Raw genomic sequence first — 13,249 nt, 5'->3', positions numbered from 1 at the left:
GCTTCGGGCAATTATTTCCTTGATAACATATCAAAACAAATTACTTTGTAGTTTCGGTTTTGATATTGGTTATCAAAAATGGTGTGTGGAACCCTCCTGCTTAACTCTATAGGTTTGCAAGTCTATTTTGAGATTTGTAAGATTCTTTTCGTGTTGTCCTTTATTTTTTTCATTTCTTTGTCATTTTGTGGCAAAAAGGGGGAGAAATATACGGAGTAAACAAGTGATATTGGTATTGATTTTATATTTATTGGTGTCACTAAGGAAAATAATATTTGTGCTTAAAAAAAATTTACGAAAGAGTGAAAGCATAGACTAAGGGGGAGTAGCATATCATATTAATTGGTCTAATAAAGACGTGCAGATTGATGAAATCTACCTATCTCGCCTTTAGGGGGAGTATTAGCTTTGTTATTATAATGTCAACAACAGCATTTAAGGATTGAATGAATGCAGTTTATTGTGCTGTTGAATTCGGGAATCAAGTGTATGTGTAATGAATTCTTGTAATTTGTTTATCCATATGATTGTAAGAGTTTTGTCACTAAGATTGACAAAGGGGGAGATTGTTAGAGCATAGCTCGATTGAACCCACCAAGCGTTGGTATGTCAAGTTTGGTTGTCATATTTCAGTGAATCAAAACTCATTTTAAGAGTCGCTTGATTATGTACTAGAGTCAACTTCGTATAGGTTAGCTTAAAAGTATTAGGATATGAGACATTACAAGTATTGCGAAGACTTGAAGAAGTGAAGAAGTAAGAAGCTACAACGACAACATCATCCTTCCACTTGAGGTTAGTGATATTTTACTTGAACTGTTTCATTCCCTAACGTATCTTTCAAGTCATGCATATTGAAAATAAAACTGCGAAGCATGAAAACTCTAGATAGACATAGTATTAAGGAATACAATATGAAGTTTATTTCTTAACCATTAAACTTTGTAGATAAGAAATCGACATAATCGTTTAAATGCTATCGTGATTATGTATGGGTATGAGGTGAGGATTTCATCCTAGGAAACAATGTTTTACATGTGTTTTAAGGAAGTAAGTTCATAAACTTGTTTATGAATCGAAAAGGAAATCGCCAGGCGTTATTGGGATTGTTATTCATTGCATATCTTGTGAACATCTAGTATGTGTGATTTAGAATAACCGCTCACGACTTGTTTGTGTTCTTGGTAAAACTATTCACAAAGTCCTGACTTATGTATTGGTATGACTTTTATTAGTGAAACTTATCTTAAGTAATCACCTGAGATGGTATGATCGAGTTTGTGTTTTGTTGAACCGAATCTGGGTAAAGGGGAACCGGTCCTACGAAGAGGTGAAACACATCACAAAGGGGAATCGATCCTTGTATGAGGTGCAACAAGTTTGTAGCTAGAAAGGGGAACTGATCCTATGGGAATGTGCAACACGTTATTAGGCAAAGGGGAACCTATCATATGGACATGTGCAACACATATAAGTTAGATACCATATATATGTGGGGAACCTATCCTAGTACCTAGTCAATCGAATTTTAGAAAGCTAGTGTGACTATGCACAGTACTCACATGGAGGTAGAACCGAAACTTGTTTTGGAAGAACCGTTAACCCATGATCAGTGATTGAGTGTTCTTGATTAATCACATAGTTCTTGAAAGTCAGATGAACCAATTCTAAACTTGTTTGAAAGTGTGGAGAATCGATTTCAAGGTTGTAAGTATGAAAGAGGACTTACAAAGTAAGGATGTCGACATACTTTGAACATGTACAACAATGTTTATCTTTTATTGTTCAAAGTTATTCCTTAATAGCTACACGAAGAAAATCCCAGGATCGAAATATAAATAAGTTAAGAATCTTTTAATTAAGGTTGTTAATTTTATTTTAGGAAAATGAGAATTAGTAATGTGCATTTACTAGTTGAGATTTTCCAAAGAGATTTTCGGTCATTATTTTGGACAGAGCATTCCAGGAATTATGGAAACGGAATTTGGAATATATTGAATATCTTTGAGAATATTTTCGGTTTTGGAAATTCATTGGTGTCCAAACTTCCTTGTCTATAAATATTTGAAGTTTGCATTTCTAGCAAACTAATCTTTCGTGACAGCAAACTTCCTAGGTTGTGTTGTTACTGGTGTAGCCGCCTATTCGGAGAGGAGAGTAACCTAATTAGGCGAAATCTCTTACGGTCGCTCAGTTTAAAGTCTTCTTTGGAATTGAGAAGCTCTACGAGTACCGTTGGTGGGAAACTAGATAATTGCGGTTTATTTTGTGTTTTCGATTGATTTGATTGACCAACGGTGGTTGAAATTTGATTGCACCTAGTTTGTTTATTCTTGAGAATCTTCTCTTATGATATAAGATTCATTCAAACTAGATCGAAGCTTCGACGGGGATCGTTAGACTGTTGTTAGTGCTAAAGACGATCTTGTGATAATCCATTGTTAACAGACTCCATTCTGTGCGTGATTGATTACAAGAGATTCAAGTTGTTGTGTGCAGGTGTTTATTGAAGATTAAGAAATTTGAAGACAAAGAAGATATTGAAGATTTATCATTTGGGGTTCATAATCTTTGGTGTGCACAATACTTGTTCCGGTATAAGATGATCCAACTATAATCGGTTTATCCTTGTGGTAGATTGGATTTATTAGTTGTGTAGATCGCCATCAATACAATTATTTGTGATTAAAAGTATTGATTGCAAAATCTTAACAATTACCTTTGGTGATTGAACATAAGATAGATCTAATAACCTGACGAAGGAGTTTATGTTAAGATAAATAGAAGAGCCTTTGTCCGACTCACATCACTTGGTTGAATGGAGTTGATACCAAACAGATTTGTTGTTCCTTTACTGTTTGGAATACGAACCAAAGGAATTGTTCCAAGTACGTGACTTATTCATAAGTTGGAGGCGTGGGTATATAGACGGAACTAGGTGAACTATAGTTTTAGTTGCTTGGTATCAACTACACGAAGTTGGTTTAATTTTGTGTAGCGGCTTAATACTGAGAGTATTATATTATGGACCAGGTCCCGGGATTTTTCTGCACTTGCGGTTTCCTCTTTAACAAAATCTTGTTGTGTCATTTACTTTATATTTCCGCATTATAATTGTTTTATTATAATTAAAGTAAATTACACAAACGTTAATTCCTATTTACTTGATAAGCAATCCTATTGTGTTTGGTTAAGTCCGAACCTTTTTATCAAGTAAACATACTTCGTTGTTGTATTGTCTCGATCTCGTATCCATAGACGATCACACGAAGTGTGAACCGGTTAGTTGCATTGTCTCCACTCAGTCGATAGACAATCACTTTCGGAGAAAGGACTTATAGGTAGGAAAAGTTTTAGCTTGAGGTATATTTGGGTACCCTCGCCTTTTCAGAGTGATAGATGAGTTCGAGTCTCCACATACCTTTTGTTGATGAAGTTCCACAAGCTCCCCTTAGTAGTTCTTCGTCTTCAATCGATGAACGCCGTAAAGTATACTGCTCAACTACACTTTTTATCCTAATCCGAGACTTAGCAATAAGTAGACTAGAAATCAAGACTTATAGTTTTGGCAACTAAACTTGACAACAAGCTTGAGATAGCAACGCTTGCGAGTTCGACCGATCAGTGCTCTAACAATCCCCCCCCCCCTTTGTCAATTTTAGTGACAAAACCGTCAGTACATATGGAATACAAAATAAATAAACTTTGTAGCTCTCAATCCAAATTCTTGATTTCCTTGGTTCTTCAACATTACTCGAAATCTTCGTCACTTCCAAGTACTCCAATGATTATGAACGTGTTCAACTCAACATCATGGTTGTTAAAGATATGTAGCTATAACAATGAGAAAAAATTTGCTCTCGATCATTGTTATACAGTGTCATAGTATTATTACACAACATCAAAGTTCAATTGTATCACAACTTTGACAACATTACTATGATGATATGTATCACTCCCCCTTAGTCAATACTTCATCTCACATGAAAACCACTCCCCCTTACATAATGATCTGTAAACCATATGTATTTGTAGTGAGAACTACACATTAATTCTCCCCCTTTTTGTCAATAAAAATTGGTAAAGGTACGAAAATTAGTGGAATCCTAATGAAATTTCCATAGAGATATTTCATGACCAAAAAAGAACAACATATCAACTTGTTTAGATGCCATCATATAGCCGAAGCTAAATGCATTCATCAAGGAGTTTATAAAGATATAAGATAACTCCTCTAATATTCCACAGCCGCACTCCCCACAAAGATTTGGCAATTAAGCACAAGTTCAATTAAGAACTCTCCCCCATAAAATGTCATTACCGAAAGAACAACAAGAACGACCTTACTTTCATAAGAAAAAAAGGATTTCTTTGGATATTAAAAAATCACATGAAACATGAATTTGTATCCAAAATACTCAATTAAATTAACCACAAGAGAACTCATGATTAATTTAATCGGAAATGCTCACATAAGAGAACTTACGGAGCCGCACAGTATTTACACAAAGATGTGGATCAGGTAAGACCAATACTGCGGAATAGACAAAGATTCATTCTATCTTTCGTCACTATTTGCATAGAAACATATAATAGACTTTGTAAACAAAATTTCATTCTATCTTTCATCAATATTTGCATAATGACATAATAGGTTTAACTTTTGTTGTCAAAAGTCCATTCAATCTTTTATCAATATTTGCATAATGACATGCGAAAGACTTTACTTTTGACATATATGGGACAATCATAGTTCACGGACGCAAACACACATATCCCATAACAAGTTTCAATATATGAAACCATAAAGATTAATACTGCAAAATCATCTTCCAAATAAACTTTATAATTTAAATAAATAAATCTAAAAACATTGCAAGATGAAAATCGTTGGAAATAGCTATGTGTACTCACAATAATGGCTATTCCAAACCCTAGTTATCCTTCTTAAAACACAAGAATAAATTCTCATAAGAAGTTTCCTAGACAAAAAGAAAAATCAAGTTTTTTTGATAACATCATACCTTTGAAAGGGTCCATCATAAAAGGTATCACTGATGTCCTTGATTCTTTTGACCGTAGAGACTCCATGTTCATGATTTAGAACAGTAACTTTTCGATCGACAATTCGGGCAAGTTGTCTCCTGATCAAGATCTTTTGATTATCAAGGATTTTGGTATGCCCATCAATAAGTTGATTTATTTGCAATTGAAGATTTGCAAATTCGACCCTGGAGTCATTCTGAAAAATAATTAAATCCTTGACAGATTCACCAATCCAGGAGTTGTACTCCTTTCTTTCAATCATATTTTTCAGGACAAGTTCTTGAACAGAATCACATCCTTTAACGTCTTCTTACATCTCAAGATTCACCACTTCCTGGGGTCTTGAAGAGTTTTCCATTTATTTTTTTTATTGGGGATGGAAAAACAGTGTATAAAATATATATGTTTATAAACAAGCGGAAAATAACCTTGTTATGGTAACCTTAAGAGAAAAAACTCCCAAGCAAGGACGTTCTTGGACTGGTCAAGGAAGGTTAATGGATCAAAGAGATCCACTAAAAATGAAATGTACTTTTTGGTATCTCCTACTAACATAGCTCCATAATCGAGAGAATCAATTAGAGCATAAAGAGAAGATACATTACTGGGAGTCAAATTGTCTCAAACAGATAAATCAAACACAAGACTGATGGTAATATACAGTAAACTTGAGCAACTCTCAAAAATTATCCTTGCAACTCTCAAGTTAGATACAATGATGAAATTACCTAGAGTTAGGTGTCAGAGTGAGATGTAATCCCACCATGAAGATTGAGAGATGAATTATAAATACCATCAGAGAGTTTGATCCTTGTATTCCTTACCTTACTTCTGCTATTTCTTAGTCCAGAAGAATTCGACATAGCATTTTTAGAAAATTCATTAGAGGAAATTTTCTGAGGATTAGGTCTAGGACCTCTAGAAATCGGTTCCAGAGAATTAGAGGAGAGAGGTCTCCATCTTCTAGACTTAGATCTGCTAGACTTATTCTCACAAACACTGGGAACGCGTAGTTGTGTGGTGTAAGAATTTGCACCAAGAGGAAAACCAGGATTTCTGTAGAGATTTCGAGATGAGTGACCATTTAAGTCCCTTTTATGAGAGTTGTGGCCTTTTGCAGGAATGAAATCCATTGTAGGTGTTGTCAGACGATTTACTCGGTCGACAGTAAAAAGAAGTAGATTTTGAAGATCAGAAATCTGTTTCTTTCTAGCAAAACAATGTTTAACATAGTGATTCCTTTTCTCACAGAAAGAATAGGTTCGTGGAAGAGAAACATTGGAAGAAACCTGTTGTAAATTCATAGCCCTATTAGAACACTGCAAATTATGTAAACTCTTCTTGGCAGGAGCTTCCTTTGGAGAACTTTTCTTCATGTATTGTAATTCTGTATGAGAATTAATGACTGGCATAGAAGATCTTCTCATTAAAACAGGATTTTCCTCTTTCAAGGAATTTGACTGTGAAAAAGTGGGGGTACAACAACCACACCCAACAATTCGATTAGAAATCTGCATGGCCAAACTCCAATATACTTTCTAGAGAATCAACTAGACAGTCAGACTCAATCTAGATAAAAGTATATCAAATAGTTTATATCTCAATCTCTCGATTTGATCTTTACTCAAGCAAATAGAAATCTACGAGTCTTTATCAAAGAGAGATAACTTGGATGGTACCAAAGACCAATATCCAAGTGTCAATCAATTTAAATCAACAACCAAAAGGTCGGATATTCTAATTGATTGAACAACGCACAACCTGTGATATTTCAATTATATAACAAACTATAATGCGGAAAAGAAATAACACAGACACCAGAATTTTGTTAACTAGGAAACCGCAAATGCAGAAAAACCCCGGGACATAGTCCAGATTGAACACACACTATATTAAGCCGCTACAGACACTAGCCTACTCCAAATTAATTTCGGTCTGGACTGTAGTTGAACCCCAATCAATCTCACACTGATCCAAGGTACAGTTATGCTCCTACACCTCTGATCCCAACATGATGCTACGTACTTGATTCCCTTAGATGATCTCACCCACAACTAAGAGTTGCTACGACCCAAAGTCGAAGAATTTAATAAACAAAGCTGTATCACACAGAAAAGTCTACGGTAATAGATAAATCCGTCTCCCACGAATATACCTACGAGTTTTGTTTCGTCTTTTGATAAATCAAGGTGAACAAGAACCAATTAATAAACCTGTCTTATATTCCCGAAGAACAGCCTAGTATTATTGATCACCTCAAAATAATCTTAATCGATGCAGCGAAAAAAGATATTGTGGAATCACAAACGATGAGACGAAGTGTTTGTGATTACTTTGCTTGCCTATCGGAGATATAAATCTCAAGCCAATTATTACAATTGTACTCGTAACGATAGAAGATGCAATATCAGATCACACAACTACAAGAAAAGTAGTATCGGTCTGGCTTCACAATCCCAATGAAGTCTTTAAGTCGTTAACCTGGTTTAGAAGAGGAAACCAAAGGTTAAAGGAGAATCGACTCTAGCTATGCAACTAGTATCACACGTAAGGTGTGGGGATTAGGTTTCCCAGTTGTTAGAGTTCTCCCTTACATAGTTTTTGTAGGATCAGAATCTCGCAGCAATAATGCCTCAACGAAATTATTAACAACACAACATGACAATGTCGCAGAACAGCTTCAGAAATGACATAATAAACGACGTCAGCTAAATCATGAGAAAAGTGTGATGGTCCTGCGAAAATTAGGGAGTTTGCGAGATTCACATTTGTAAGGTTGCGAGAATGTCGCAAACCATATCCGAAAATAAAGGTTAGATTAGCTGTCATCCACTATGTAAAACTCTATATAAAGAGCCGATCAACTGTAAGGAAGAGAGAGATCTTTTTTAAATGAGAAGCAAGTAAATAGGAGAGAGAAAATCTAGATCAGTGGTTATTCTTGATTCCTTTATCTTTTCTTGTAAGATTGTTCAAAGATTCATCAATAAAATTAAGATTGTTAATCCAAAAATGAGTTGAATGTTAATGAAATCTTGTGAGGGGTGTAGTGTAGGATTTCCTGCAACTACATAATGGCGCTAGAAACAGGGAGATGAAGATTGAAAGTTGAATATTTTTGTTGATATTGTTCAAATCAAGAAAGTGATTAAACAAATCAGTGAACCAGTTAAAAGAAAAATGATTAGAGTCAATGAAGATGACAAAAGATTGGAGTATAATATGATAAGAAAAACAATGGTTAATGAATTCCATGAAAACATCAAAGGAAGGATACATAAACGAGATTTTGAAGAAAGGAATGTTATGGCGGTAGAAAAAACATCACCCTTGAAAGATTGGGAAAAGCAAAAAATCACATTCATGGCAGCAGAAATACCAAAAGAAAATTTGAACCACACATCTCCATTGGTTATTACAGTACCTATTACACAAAAAGAGAAGGGGACAACAACAAAATCCATGGAAGAATGGATATTGAACATAACTTTAGTCGATACATGAAGTTCAGTGGATATAATATTCTATCATGCGTTCAAAGGAATGGGATTCAAAGATGAAGAAGTGTCTTGTTCAACATATCTTGTTCATGGCTTTGGAAGATCCACAACAAAACCTAAAGGAGAAATAGTGGTGCGAATTCCACTAGGAGAGATCAAAACATAAGTAACACTATGCATAGTAGATATGGAATCACCATATAACATGTTGTTGGGGAGACCATGGATAGACGCAATTAAAGCTGTAGCATCAACGTTGCATCAATGCATCAGGTTCCCCATGCTAAATGGAGTAGGTGAAATTAGAGGAGATATTGACAATGCAAAATTATATTATCAAATTGAAGTAAAACATTATGAAGGACGAGCAAAAAAGCGACAATTTCGCAGAAAAATAGCAAAGGAGGCAAAGAAAGAAGAAGAATTTAGAGTGTACATGATAAGATCAAAAGAAGGTAAAGGAATACCCAGCGAAATTTCGGAGGAAGGAGATGGACCTGCGAAGATGATAAAAGAGCCAACACCAATGGAAGAACCCAAGGCCAGTTACACTGCGGCAGAACCAACAAAAGAAGTAAATGTTGGGACGATAGAAGAACCCCTAATATTGAGGATTGGAACCAAGATGGATGCAGAAGAGGAAGAAAGAACTGTTAATCTTTTGCGGGAATATAAAGATATTTTCGCAGGGAGCATGGATGAGATACCTGGAATAGATCCGTCAATTGCATGTCATAAATTGGAGATTAACAAGAACGTGAGACCATTTAAACAAAGAATAAGAAAAATCGCAACGATCTACCATCCTCAAATAAAAGACGAATTACAGAAAATGCTTGAGGCGGGAATTATAAGAGAAGCTAAATACCCGGAGTGGATAGCAAACATGGTTGTTGTTCCAAAGAAAAATAAAGGGATAAGAATTTGCATAGATTTCAATGATTTAAACAACGCTTGCCCTAAAGATAGTTTTCCATTGGCAGATATTCCTCAAATGGTTGAATCAGCAGCGGGAAATGATAGAGTGTCTTCTTTAGATGGGTACAAAGGTTATAACCAAATCCCCCTCGCTGAAGAAGATCAAGAGCATACTGATTTCTTCGCTCCAAGAGGTTTATACTGTTATAAAAAATGCCGTTTGGTTTGCGAAATGCAGGAGAAACGTATCAAAGAATGGTAGAGAAGGTGTTCGCCAAATGGATACACAAAACATTAGAGATGTACGTGGATGACATGTTGGTGAAGAGTAAAGAAGCCAAAGATCATGTACAAGATTTGAGGGAGATTTTTGAACAGATGCGGCATCATAACATTAAACTGAACCCTGAAAAATGCATTTTTGGGGTTGCATCGGGAAAATTTTTAGGCTACATTGTATCAAAAGAAGGAATAAAAGTTGATACAGAAAAGGTACAAGCAGTTCGTGACATGCCAACACCAACAACGATAAAGGATGTACAAAAATTGAACGGACTTTTAGCTTCGCTAGGAAGATTCATTTCGCGATCATCAGACAAATGTAAACATTTTTTCAATATACTCAAGAAGGGTGCGAAATTCAAATGGACTGATGAATGTGAAAAGGCTTTTCAAGGGATCAAAGAACACCTCATGAATACATCTATTTTACAAAAGGCAGAACTAGGAGAAGAACTATTGATCTATCTTGCGACAACATCACATGCTTTAAGCGTTGTGTTATTGCGAACGGACGCAGGAGTGGAAAAGCCCATTTATTACATCAGCAAAACATTTAATGCTGCAGAGAGAAATTATTCAAAGATTGAGAAGCTAATTTTAGCATTAGTATACGTCGCATTTAAACTTCGTATATATTTTCAAACACACAAGATAAGGGTGCTGAAAAAAATACCAATTGAATCAGTGATGAAGAATTCAGAAAGATCAGGTAGGGTGGAGAGATGGAATGCACAAGTAGGACATTTCGAAATCAAATATGAAATATTATCTTCACCAAAATCACAAGTTGTCGCAGATTTCTTAACAGAGTTTCCTTTAGAAGATGATGAAACGGTGGAGGAGATGATGGATATAGAAGAAGAACATGGAGATCCAAAAGACTTATTAACAGAACCAAATAGATGGGAGATATTGGTAGATGGATCATCAAATGGGGAAGGCAATGGAGTTGGAATTGTTTTAATTTCGCCAGAAGGAGCAAAGATGGCTTTTTCATTCAGATTGAATTCACATCCACTAATAACGAAACAGAATATGAGGCTGTGATACATGCCTTAAAGTTCGCAATAGAAATGAAACTAGAAAATGCCAGGATCACTAGTGATTCGCAGCTAGTTATTCGCCAAATAAAGGGAGAGTACACTACAAATGAACCATCCTTGAAGAAATATAAGAAGCTCGTTGAAGAATTGTCAGCGAAAATCCCAAAGATAAAATGGAGGCACATTTCAAGGAAGGATAACAAACTCGCAGACGCTTTTGCTTTCATATCAAGCATGATGACAGATCCAACTGCGAGATGCATAAAAATACAGACACTTCTGTCACCATCAATCAATAAAGAAGAAGAAGAAGAGAACGTAATGATGATAGAAGGTGGAGAAGAAGAACAAATGAACAATATCGCAGATTGGAGAACAGAACTTCATGCATATTTGGCGAAAGGAGAAACACCAAGAAACAAATTGGAAGCACACAAGGTAAAAAGCCGCGCAACAAATTATGAATTAAGAGATGGGCTGTTATACCGAAAATCCTTTAATGGGACATCACTCAGATGTTTGACACGAGAAGAAGGAGAAAAGGTGTTAAAAATGTTACATAGTGGGGATGCTGGCAATCATAGCGGGGGAAGATCTTTGTCACATAGAGCAAAAATGCAAGGCTATTACTGGCCATACATGCACGAAGATGCAAAAAAAATATCAAGACGTTGTGAAGATTGTCAGCGGCACGGAAAGAAAATACATGCACCTGGAGCACCATTGTCATCTTCAACCAGTGTATGGCCTTTTGGAAAGTGGGGCTTAGATATTGTGGGGCCATTTTTACCAGGATCTGGACAAAGAAGATACTTAATAGTCGCAACAGATTATTTCACAAAATGGACAGTAAAGGCAGACAGCATATTCGCGACAAAGATATCTTTACATTCATATTCGAAAATATCATTTGCAGATTCGGAATTCCCGCGCAGTTGGTATCTGATAATGGGAAACAGTTTGAAGGACAGAACATAGAAATGTTACTTAATGCATTTAAGATAAAATGTGGAAAGTCTACTCCTCTGTATCCACAAGCTAATGGACAGGCAGAGGCAACAAACAAAACAATTGCAGATATATTAAAGAAAAAATTAGAAGGACATCATAGAGCATGGTGCGAACAAGTACATAATGCAGTATGGGCTTATAACACAACTAGGAGAGAAGCTACTGGAATGTCACCTTTTTGTTTAACATACGGAGTTGAAGCGGTGTTACCAACAGAAGTTGTTATTCCGACGACAAAGAGAGAAGCTTGGGAGAAAAATCTTAGTGCGGGTTTGATCTTAAGCAAACTTGATGAGTTAGAAGAAAAAAGAGAAAGAGCTTTACACATATGGAGAATTATCAGCGAAGATTAGCCCGAGAATATAAAACGTGTCAAAGTACGCGAATTTCAACCAGGAGATTTAGTTCTGCGAGAGACACCAATATATCAGCGAGAAAATGGTGGAAAGTTAGCGAAAAAATGGGATGGACCTTACATCATTAAGGAGATAGTTGGGACAGGAGCTTATAAATTAATGGATCCAGAAGGTAGAGATTGGTCATAGACTTGACAGACCATGGAACAGATTGTACTTAAAGAGATATTATCCATAAGAAGCTTTGAGAAGTTATGTATGACGCAACAAAACGATTGCGAATAAACATTCAATGAAAGAATAGTTGCGAGATTATTATCAAAACAAGATCATGATAGCGAAACTTTCGCAGAGATAATCAGAGAACAATGAAAAAGAGAAAGGGGCGAACCTTTATGGCGTACACCCTAGTTCGCGAATAAATTTCGCAAGAGGCAAATGTAAGACCTAAAGTACGTCATATAAGGGGGTACCTGTTGCATGGCTCAGGGAAAGGCTACACCGCCCCCGGAACCTGAGTCATGGAGATTTGGGGTCAATAAAGCCCATCCGGGAGAGGCACCTTGGATTCTCAGCTTAAGCATATGACTTAGGTTGGGCGACTAAGGTAATAAGGACTCTCCCAAGGAGTGCAGAATCTGACCAAGGCCGAGGTACACGGTTGAGTCAAGAGTGCCAGGGCGTCTGGAGCGTACCTTGCCATTCTTGACAAGTCTTGGCTTATACTGCACTCGGCCCGAAAAAACCCCACTTAGGGTGCAGTCTCGTAACCATAAACCCTATAGGTAAAAGGGATAAGAGGCTGCGAAAACAACTGGTTGTTGTTAAGACCGGATGGGAGGAGCCAACCTTGTATGGTAGAGGTACGCCTCCTTGAAGGGGCAACCAGGGGGAGATAAGGGCGGCACCCTCCATTAGGGAGATGATAAGTGTCTTAAGACGCAAATGTCATGAGGCTTTTTACTCGCAAGGGTATTAAGGCTTGTCATATTTGTGCGACAATCCTGAAGAGGCAATAATACTAAAGAGAAAGATAAGACGAGATCAATGGGTTTTCGCATGAAAGTGCGAAGACGTCCTGCGATTTCGTCGC

The sequence above is a fragment of the Papaver somniferum genome, unplaced genomic scaffold (assembly GCF_003573695.1).
Source record: "Papaver somniferum cultivar HN1 unplaced genomic scaffold, ASM357369v1 unplaced-scaffold_70, whole genome shotgun sequence".
In the NCBI taxonomy this organism is placed as follows: Eukaryota; Viridiplantae; Streptophyta; class Magnoliopsida; order Ranunculales; family Papaveraceae; genus Papaver; species Papaver somniferum.
The sequence above is the reverse complement of the archived record's forward strand: the minus strand, read 5'-3'. Positions refer to the sequence as shown.